The sequence below is a fragment of the Heloderma suspectum genome, chromosome 3 (assembly GCF_057233095.1).
Source record: "Heloderma suspectum isolate Gila_16-S chromosome 3, 16-S_ref, whole genome shotgun sequence".
NCBI lineage: Eukaryota > Metazoa > Chordata > Lepidosauria > Squamata > Helodermatidae > Heloderma > Heloderma suspectum.
In genome coordinates, this window is record NC_139460.1 from 231435194 (window position 1) to 231446013 (window position 10820).

Below are 10820 nucleotides of genomic sequence, written 5' to 3' on the forward strand. Positions count from 1 at the left end.
TCTTCCCTTCCCTTCCCTTCCCTTCCCTTCCCTTCCCTATCCTGTTCTTTCTTTCTTTCTTTCTTTCTTTCTTTCTTTCTTTCTTTCTCTTCTTTATTCCACCCAGAGCATATCTTGGGGAATTCTTAAAGAGAATTCTCTTCAGCGGGCAAGAGAAGTTCTGAGCTGTATTTGACTTTATACAAACAGACAAGAGGGCTGGTTTTTCTCCTTCTCACTCTTTGAGGAGAGTGGGTTCACATGGTTGCAGAGAAACAAATCTGGGGCTGTCTTGTTTGTCAGTTGTCATTATCCAGCAATAGGAAGGGCTGTAGCTCAGTGGCAGAGCACCTGCTTGGCATGCAGAAGGTCCTGGGTTCAATCCCCAGCACCTCCGGGCAGGGCTAGGGAAGAATCCTGCCTCAAGCTTTGGAGAGCCGCTGCTGCCAGTCAGTGTCAACAATTCTGTGCTAGATGGACCCAGGGTCTGGCTCAATATAGGGCAGCTTCCTATGTTCCTATGCACAGAAAGCTTTAATAAAAATGGGAGGTTTTGGTTTGTTTTTAAAGTGGAGGGGAGATAAATATGTCTAATCTATGCAATCCTATCTATGATGCACCCTGATGTTCTGCATGTTTACTCAGAAATAAGTCCCGAGTTGTAAGCATGGTATTGCAGGCTTAATACAGTTCCTACCCAATTCCGTCTAATGAATTGACTGCCGTTTCAGCTCACTCATTCCTATGCATGTTTTGTCATTTGTGGGTTTGGGGTTTTTTTTTTGCATGAACTCTAGCTTCAGTGGTGAGGGAAAGGCACTTAGTACATGCTCAGAGTTTCTCCATAACTTAGCCCTAGTTTTGAACACAAACTCATTGGCTGAATCCTGGTGAAGTCTTGGCACAAATGAAGTTATGGGGAGGAAGATACAATGAGAGCTTGTACATAACAAGGAGGAGGTAGAGAGGAGTTGCACGAGACAAGACATCTGGTTTTTTTTATGAAGAGTTGCTGGAGGATGGTAGGATGAGGAGGGATGGTTGCATGGAGGGGAATAGAATTGGGAGGGGGAGAATGTAAGTGCTCAGTGGTGAAAGAAAAACATTCTGCACATGCTCAGAGGCACTCTATATTTAAGAACATAAGAAGAGCTGTGCTGCATCAGACCAAGGTCCATCTAGTCCAGCATGCTGTTCACACAGTGGCTGACCAGATGCCCGTGGGAAACCCACAAGCAGGACATGAGTGCAATAGCACCTTCCCACCCATGTTCCCCTGCTGCTAACATTGGTGAAATGTAAATACATTCTAGTCATTCTAAATTTGCATGCATGTATAGCCTTCAGAAACTTTGCAGGTTTCTTGCCTGGGGGACACCTCTAATGACCTGTGCATTTTCATACAAATTTACCCAAAAACTATTGGGGAAGGGAAGGGAAGGGAAGGGAAGGGAAGGGAAGGGAAGGGAAGGGAAGGGAAGGGAAAGCAAATCACCCCCTCCACCAAATTGGAGAACTCCCCTTCCACATTAATTGCTTCACTCCTCCTTCTAAAACTTTGCTGGTTTCTTACTGAGAGACAACTGTAGGCTGTCTGTAATTTTCAGAACAATGGTCTGAACAAGTTGGAGAATATGGAGATAAGTATTCCTCTTTTGGAGACCTCAAAAGGGCACCTTTGCACAAAAATCCTTGTGGCTATCATTCCGAAATTTGGCAGACATGATCTCCTTTGATGGGGCAATGAATCCTGACATTTTTATCCAATTCTTCAAAGGAATAAAAATGCTATTGGCAGTTCCCTTTAAAAGAAAATCAAAATATAAACCCTGCACCTATTTTTCTGATATTGGGCAGGTGTAAACTAGGGGCTACTATGCCTGAAATTATCATCCAGTTCTGACAAAGAGAAAAAAGTTACAGTTTTTTTTCTAATTTTTCTAATTTCCCATGGTATTCAACAGGAAGGAAGGCCTGGCGTGCTATGGTCCATGGGGTCACGAAGAGTCAGACACGACTGAATGACTGAACAACAACAAATTCAACAGGAAGCATAAAGACTCATTTTTCCAAACCTTGACTCGGGTTTGGTGCTGAGCTGAAGTGGTCCGACTACAAATTGGCCAGAGCAGAAGCAGGATGTTTTCCATAATGCTGAATTGGGGTCTGAGTTGAAGTGGGGTGGGGGGTCAGTGCACATTTCTTATGTATGTATGCTATCTATACACACATGCAAGCACACTGCATGCACACAGCACACACACACACACACATATTAGACATGCACTTAGACTTAGAGATATATGTCTATATCTATGTGCAAATTTGTGTTATGGGCCTGTGCCCCGGATCTTTTAAGAACCTAGCAACACCCCTGAATAAAGGTAACGGTAAGAACAGCAATCTGTACTGATTTGAAGAAACCTTGAGGCTCTTTGTACACAAAGAACTAACATCTAATTTAGTGTAATCTTACATGCCAAGCAAGCAGAAGAAACATGCAAGGTAAAATTGTCTTCTCCCTTCCTCAAAGGATGTTGTGTTCTGGCTTCCTGTGGTGTAAAGGCATCCAAAGACAACAAAATAGGATCTAATCTTTGCTACCTCAGAGTATGGCCCTGGATTCTTATTGAACCACTTATTTCCAATTTGAAGGACTTCCCTTAGGACAAAAATGTCTTCCTCTCAGTATGATGCCAGCTCATATCATTTCTCCTTGCACTCAGCCTCAGCATGCTCTGTGAACCTGTTTCTTTCCCCACAGGCAAGGTTCCTTTTCCTGGAGATAGTACACTTTCATGTTAAGATTCAAGTCCATCCAGATCCAGATTGTTAGATGAAAAGGAGCCACCCTCTTAAATACGTGGGCAGCTTTTCAAAAGTGCCAGCTGCTTTCCCCTGTAATTCATAACATTTCTTCTGTTCCCTTACATAATCTGATTCCGCTGTGTTTTTATTTTGAGAATTAAAACACTTTAAGTTGTCTTCTCATATGTGTGTAAGCGTGTATTCATTCCCCTGAAATAAATAATCTGTCAAGGAAGCTGTAGCATTTGCACAGACCTTGGAGTACAGTCAAGCCTTCAGAAGACATATTAGGTGACTGTTGAATTATTCAGAAGGAATGAACTGCAAAAGTTCTACAGTGGCTTCTTAAATCAAAGGACTGGTTTACTGTGAACCCCATGAATTCTCACCTATTTTCTTTAATCTCCAGGAACCACCATGTTGAGAATGCATATTAAGGTGTGATAGGGTAGTATGTAATGTAAACAGAGGAATCCCACAACTTCCTCACTAACACCCTCTTTCTTAACATGAAGTGTGCTAATAGCTAAATCAGCAAGATGTAGAAAAACATGGCATGTTTATAGTATCATTCGAGTAATACTACAATATTGTTATAGGAAAATTCCACAACATAAATGTTTAGGATCAGGGTGGTTATTACATTAATTCAGATGTAATGGGATGGGGAGGGAATGTTTTCCTTCCCTTCAAGATAGCAAGATTACTGAGCATAAAATAGTGAACACAGAATAAAGACCCCCCCCCCGAACAGAATATTTGGCGCTTGCGTTCTTACATCTCATCCTTGTTCTGTTTTTCTTCCTCATTGATATTTAAGATTGCTGCATTGGTTGGTTTCCAGGAGCACAATGGACACAGGGGAATAAAAATACAAGTGCTCGCATTTGCTGTACATATTACTTGCTCACCTTTCAGAGAAAGCCTAATTGTCTAATTCTGTCCTGACATTCAGAACTGCTCCACTCAGTGACATAACAGAAAGCAGGGGTTATTCACCAGTGGTTGCTGATGTAGTGAACAATTATCTGCAACTGTAAATGCTAAATGTCAACCACTTTATTTGGACCTCTGCAACAGGCCACAAGTACACTTTTCAGCATATGCTTTGCAAAAAATAGACATGCGTAAGCATCTTTCTATGACTGCACTATTTAGAGCACAACTGGGCAGCCCACATGCAGCTTTCAGAAGTCTTCTGTGTAGCCTGCCACAGGTGCCCAAACTGACACCATCATCTCCCCCCAACACACACATACTGAATTTCCCCACCCAGGCCTTTGCTACTGCTGTGATGTTTTTGGAGAAGAAGGTGTGCAAGGAGAGTTATCCTAGGGTCACTTTTTCCCTGGCACAATCATGCTTCCAATGAACTAAAAAGGTAAAGGTGTCCCCAACCAGGCGTGTCCGACTCTAGGGTGTGGTGCTCATCTCCATTTCTAAGCTGAAGAGCCAGCACTGTCCGAAGACGCTTCCGTGGTCATGTGGCTGGCATGACTGAACATCAAGGTGCACGGAACGCTGTTACCTTTCCCGCCGAAGCAGTACCTATTTATCTACTTGCAATTTCTTGCTTTCGAACTGCTAGGTTGGCAGGAACTGGGACTGAAGACAGGAGCTCACTCCATCACGCAGCACTCGGGTCTTGAACTGCTGTCCTGCTGACCTTCCGGTCTGCAGTTCAGCATCTTAACCACTAAGCCACCGTGGCCATGGTAGTTTGGTAGTTCCAACGAACTACCAAACAGCTATTTGGCAAGTTGTCAGGATCAAGATTTAAATGGGGGAGAGTAATCCCTGCACATGTCTATGTGAGTATGTGTGCATGGATGAGTGTGTGGTTGAGAGGGGGCAGAGGAAAGGGTATGCACGTGTATGTTCATCTTAGGAATGTTGAAGGCCTCTGGTTGGCAGGTGGAGCTCGATTAGCTTCCATCAACTCAGTCCCCTGGAATTCAGTTTGTCTTTCATTAGCTGGCCCAACTCAGTCTGCAGCAAGTCGGACCAACTAGTGGATTTTCCGTATTTTTAAAATTTATCCACAGGAATAGACATTTGCAGAAATTGCAGCTGAAATTTGTGCAAATTACACAAATTGCCACTGCAATTTACACAAATGTCTGTTTCCACAAATTAAAAAACAAACCAGGAAAAAGTTCCTGAATTGTTGTAAAAACCCACTGCTTGGCTCACAAATGGAAGCTGAGTCAGGTGCACTGTGGAACTCTGGTGAGCCCCCAAAGGGCCAGATTTCCCAGTGATTGACATTCCTAGTTCATCTGCACACACATGTGTACATGTGTGAGGCCCCTGACCCATGCAGATCTCAGGGCAAAATAAGTTGTCCACCCTTGATGTGGAGTATATTAATATTAAGAAACAATATTCTTCCTTTTAGGGATGTCAGAGAATTCCGCCACGGACTGAAATGGGATTGAATTCCTTTCAGTCTGTGCCACAGAATCCTCTACAGAATGGTACCACGAGGTCCTGCGGAGCCAGCAGTCATGTGGCTTTTTTTCATCATCCGCAGAGAGTTGTGAAATTTTCGTAAATAAAAACGCAGTGTAGTATATTCCGATAATAAATACATAAGTTTTTTTAAAAAATGAATTGTGCTCACCGCCTTGTTTGTAGGTGTTCTTTTTAAATTGAAATCCTCCATCTCTGTTTACTTTCAGCCAAAACACTTCCTTTTCCTAGGGGCTTCCCAAAAGAAGCCTGTCTTAGGTGTGCCTGAGCGATAAACACTTTATTTAAAGCAATGCTGTTTTAAAGAAAAAAAAAACCTTAAAAAATGACCATGCCGGTCCTGGAGCTGAATTTTTTTTCCGAAAAATAGCGATTCTTACGGAAGTTATGCAGACTCACGGAGATGGCTGGGCACCAGAATTACGGTTGTCAGTACGGATTTATCTTCATAATTTTAGGAATGGGGGAGAATTTCTCCCCGAAACTTCGGGGGACCGAGTGCCAACGCATTCGGTCCTCCGAAGGTTGTTCGGGGAGAAATTCTCCACCCCCCCGCCCCCCGCACCCCCCCGGGATGGGACTTACCTTTCACGAATGTCCCTCCCGGCGGCGGGTCCCAGCGGCGGTTCGGCAGGTCTTCGTCAGGGGTGGGGGCGGCAGCCGGTCTTTCGACCGGCTGCCGCCACCGCCATTACAAGAAAAGTAAAAAACAAAAACAAAAAAATGCCCCTGTGATAGGCTACGTAATGATTAACGTAGCCTATCATGGCTAGATTTGCAAAGTCAGCCATGATAGGCTACGTTAATCATCACGTAGCCTATCACGGGTGACTTAAAAAAAAAAAAAGCGCGTACGGCTAATGGCGGCCCCCAGGGACCAAATAAGGAACGTGAATGGCAGCTCCCTATGGGGGCTGCCATTTGCGTATGCGCTTTTTTTTTTTTTTCAAAATCACCCGTGATAGGCTACGTGATGATTAACGTAGCTTATCATGGCTGACTTAGCAGATCTAGCCGTGATAGTCTACATAAATTGTTACGTAGCCTATCACAGGGGCGTTTTTTTTTTTTACTTTTCTTTTGAAGTTCGCGGCCGGGGAGACGGGGCGCTTCTCCCCGGCCTGAATTTTGGCCGGGCGAGGCGGCAAGCCTCCCCCCCCGGCCTGAATTTCGGCCGGGCGAGGTGGGAAGCCTCCCCCCCCGGCCTGAACTTTGGTGGGAGAAGCGAAGCGCCTCCCCCCCACCACGAAGCAAGCTGCGAGACCAGGTAAGTGACTTTCGTACATTGCTACATAATTTTTGGAGCAGAAAAAAAAGAGGAGAATTCCAGGGGCTTGTGAATGGAGGAACGGAGCACTGGCCGTAAACTGCGGGAGTCAAGCGGCACGGAAGGTGCACAATTTGTACATCCCTACTTCCTTCTAGATAAATTGACTCACATTGTAGATAAATTAGCTCACACTCAAGTGATTTTAGAGACTTTCAAGTTGAAAGTCTCTAAAATCAGATAAAGCCATAAGGGCAAAATGTAGTAGTGCCTCTTGCTCTCTATTGTCCAGTTAGTAGAAAGATAGTCGTATCATGAATGAAATTCATAATTTAAAATGCCAGTTAACTGGTAACTGATATAATGATCTCAAAACCATACTTTTTAATAGCATAATTCTCAACATTGTTAGGGGCACTCTGAATTGGTTATCATGACAGTAGGATGTTGTTGATTTAGTTTTTGAAATATTTGGGCTTCATAATGTATCTTGTTTATGGTGTGGCTCGGGTGCCTTGCTTGCTCCTCATGGAGTGCTCTATTCTAGACTCCAGAGCTGAGGATGGGCACACACACACACCTTCCCTGGTGTCAAATTTGGAATAGATCAATCCTTAATATGAATTAACTTGGAGGGTGTCTTCCAGACATTCCAGATTAACCTGATTTAATGGAGCCTGATCTGAATTGGCACATCCTCTATCCTGACAAACACTTGGAGATGACAATGAAAATGCACCATGGCATGCCAAGAACCCCCTGTACCATTCACCCTACCAACATGAGTGGGGTGATAAGGGATGGATCCTGGGAACTGCTGTGTCATCAATGGGTCCTCAGCTTTCAAGCTGCGGTTGTTGGGAGCCATAATAACTACATTTTCCATGGTCCCCAGTGTCTCTGGAAACAGCCACACATTTGTTGCATCTTCCAGAGGCTGAGGCCCCATCAGTACAACAGTTAAAAGAAGTCCTTCTTCTCAGCCTCCTAGGAACAACTGTGGGCTGGTCAAGTTCAGATCAGTTCATATTCTAGAGGAGTTTAGGTCTGAGCAAAATGGAAATGGGAGATGGACTCCGAACATCTTGTGTCCAATTCTCCTCATCACTACTGTTTTCTGCTTTCAGTAGGGGGTGGGTGGGTGTCACATTTATATAAGTCAGCTTTTGAGGTGAAAGTTCAGAGCTATCATATCTTATTTCAAAAATTCTGATATATGGGGAGGGCCAGTGAGCAGATGCAATAGGAAAATCCTATGTTTTGTGCTGACAGGCATGATGGCCTGAAAATTAACTTGGTTTCTAGTGCTGAGTTACACAGTGAGGATTAGGGATGGGAGAGCCAAAGATGTTTGAGATCACCAAGATACTCCAAACTCCACTGTGAATTTCACCTCACTCCCATTTTCACCTCACACCTCGTGCCTCACTCACACGTTCATCTCACTCCCATTTTCATTTCTTTTCGTGCAAATGGGAAATGTGTGCAATTTGAATGGGGAAAGTGCACATTCCTTTGTGCATTTTTCAAAAGTACACACTCCCCTGCCCATTGACTAAATCCTGAAAATGCATTAAAAAAGAGTATTTTAAAGTGCACATTAAAAAAAACAACCCTCACATTTTCAAATGCAAACACAAGTTCGGGAACGTGTGAGCTTTTTCAGAAAAATGTGCTCACGTTCGCATTCAAGGTTGCGACTAGGACAAGTGCTGATGACTTGTGAACTGAAATGAAATTTTCATACATCTTGAGTGAAGATGCTGTAAGTGTGACCTTCACAGCTGCTGCTTTTCTGGAACAAGCAACCCCTGACGCTGCCTCCCTGGGCTCAACGGAACCTGTAGGGCATGGCCATGGGTAAAGATCCATATGCACTCTACTGCCTCTAACACAGCAACATATGAAACAGTGGACTGGAGCTGAACTCACAGAAGAACATTTCTGCTTATTTCCAGGGCTGATCTAGGAAGCGCTCGCTTCCTATGGTGCTAGTAGGTGGTCCCACAGGTGGAACAGAACCAGTGAACATACAACAGCAGTGTTGTGTACTGTCCTCTGTGTCTGTGCATGGGCTCTGTCCTTCAAGCACATTACGCTGTTGCATTTTACTGAAAACATTCCAGGGTTTGCTAAAACAGTCTGTCCAGCAATGACCACAACATTCTGGCTGTTACACGATAAATTCTGACAGCTGGCTCACAGGCCCAAAAAACCAGTAGGCCAGTAGTGTATTCCCCACCACCATGATCAGTTCGCAATCAAAGTGGAGAGTTGGGTTTGATGGCCTTGAAATGTACCTCCTAATGCTTACTGAGGAGTCTCATAACATCTCATGCAGACTCATAACTATGTGGGGTAAATTGTCTGAGAATCCCAAACCGCTCTTCCCCTGCTGCACCCCACCACCGCTGTGATTATTTTAAAGATCATTAAGAACCAAAATCCTAAAACAAAGGTAATGAGCATAATAAAATATTTACAAACTGTGATCATTGTAGATTCCCAAACACAGACATTATTAGGAATTTAGGCCCATTTAACTTAACAGGAGCATCGCAAGAGCACTCAGTACTCAGGAGAACTCGAGGGTGGATTGTGCCCCCTGAGATTTATTTCCTTTCCTTTGTAAGATCGGGAACTTGTTTAGATCATTTTGTTTAGACTGTCATGATAGGTTTGTGTCAGTGCAAAACGTTGGGTAATGTTCTTCCTGGTTATTCCAAACAGATGGCAGTATGGCAGCTATGCTAGTGGGAATGGCCGATGGTGCAACAGGAAAGTAGTGCTTCCTAGCACAACTGGAAACTACCCCAAACAACCTCTTCCAGAATGGGACAAGACAGCAGGGGTCATGGAAGGGAGACCTTGTCCCATTCCAGAAGTGTACTTTCAGGCAGTTCCTTGGGTTGTGGTAGCAAGTGCTACTTGCTAGTGCAGTGGAAACTATTGCAAGCACAATGTGTTTAAAGCTGGTGCATTGCCAGCATTGGATGTTGTTGTTCAGTCATGTCCAACTCTTCGTGACCCCATGGACCATAGCATGCCAGGCCTTCCTGTCCTGCGCTCTCTCCCAGAGTGTGCTCAAGTCCATACTCATTGCATTGGTGATGCTATCTAGCCATCTCATCCTCTGCCATCCCCTTCTCCTTTTGCCTTCAGTCTTTCCCAGCATCAGGGTCTTTTCCAGAGAGTTTTCTCTTCGCATTAGGTGGCCAAAATATTTGAGCTTCAGCTTCAATATCTGTCCTTCCAATGAGCACTCAGGGTTGATTTCCTTTAGGATTGACTGATTTGACCTCCTTGCAGTCCAGGGGACTCATTAAGAGTCTTCTCCAGCACCACAGTTCGAAAGCATCAATTCTTTGACGCTCAGCCTTCCTTATAGTCCAGCTCTCACAGCCATACGTTACTACTGAGAAAACCATAGCTTTGATTAGACGGACCTTTGTCGGCAAGGTGATGTCTCTGCTTCTTACTATGCTGTCTAGGTGTGCCATAGCTTTCCTCCCAAGGAGCAAGCGTCTTTTAATTTCATGGCTACAGTCACTGACTGCCGTGATCTTGGAGCCCAAGAAAATAAAATCTGTCACTGCTTCCATTTCTTCCCCTTCCATATGCCAGGAAGTGAATGGGCCAGATGCCATGATCTTCATTTTTTTAATGTTGAGTTTCAAACCAGCTTTTGCACTCTCCTCTTTCACCCTCAACAAAAGGCTCTTTAGATCCTCTTCACTTTCTGCCATTAGGGTGGTATCGTCTGCGTATCTGAGGTTTGATAATTCTCCCAGAAATCTTAATTCTGACCTTTAATTCATTCAACCCGGCGTTTCTCATGATGTACTCTGCATATAGGGATGGCGGAGAATTTCTCCACGAATCTTTGGGAGACCGAGCGCCGAGGCATTCGGCCACCCGAAAGTGTTGGGGAAATTCTCTGCCGCCCCCCCCCCCAGGATGGGACTTACCTTCAGCGAATGTCCCTCTCGGCGGCGGGTCCCGGCAGCGGTTCGGCGGCGGTTCGGTGGGGGCGGGGGCAGCGGCCGGTCTCTCGACCAGCTGCCACCGACACCATTACAAAATAAAAAAGTAAAAACAAAAACAAAAACACACACTCATGATAGGCTACGTGACGATTTACGTAGCCTATCACAGCTAGATTTCCAAAGTCAGCCATGATAGGCTATATAAATCGTCACGTAGCCTATCACGGGTGATTTTGGAAAAAAAAAAGCGCGTACGCAAATGGCGGCGGCCCATGGGCGCCGCCATTTGTGTTCCTTATTTTGGCTCG

The 10820-nt window shown here is 44.6% G+C and overlaps 1 non-coding gene across 1 annotated transcript; it reads left to right on the forward strand.

The window, feature by feature from the left end:
- Positions 1-301: 301 nt before the first annotated feature.
- TRNAA-GGC (transfer RNA alanine (anticodon GGC)) lies at positions 302-376 on the forward strand. The gene has a single exon. It is a non-coding gene; the product is annotated as a tRNA-Ala (tRNA).
- The last annotated feature ends 10444 nt before the right edge of the window (positions 377-10820 follow it).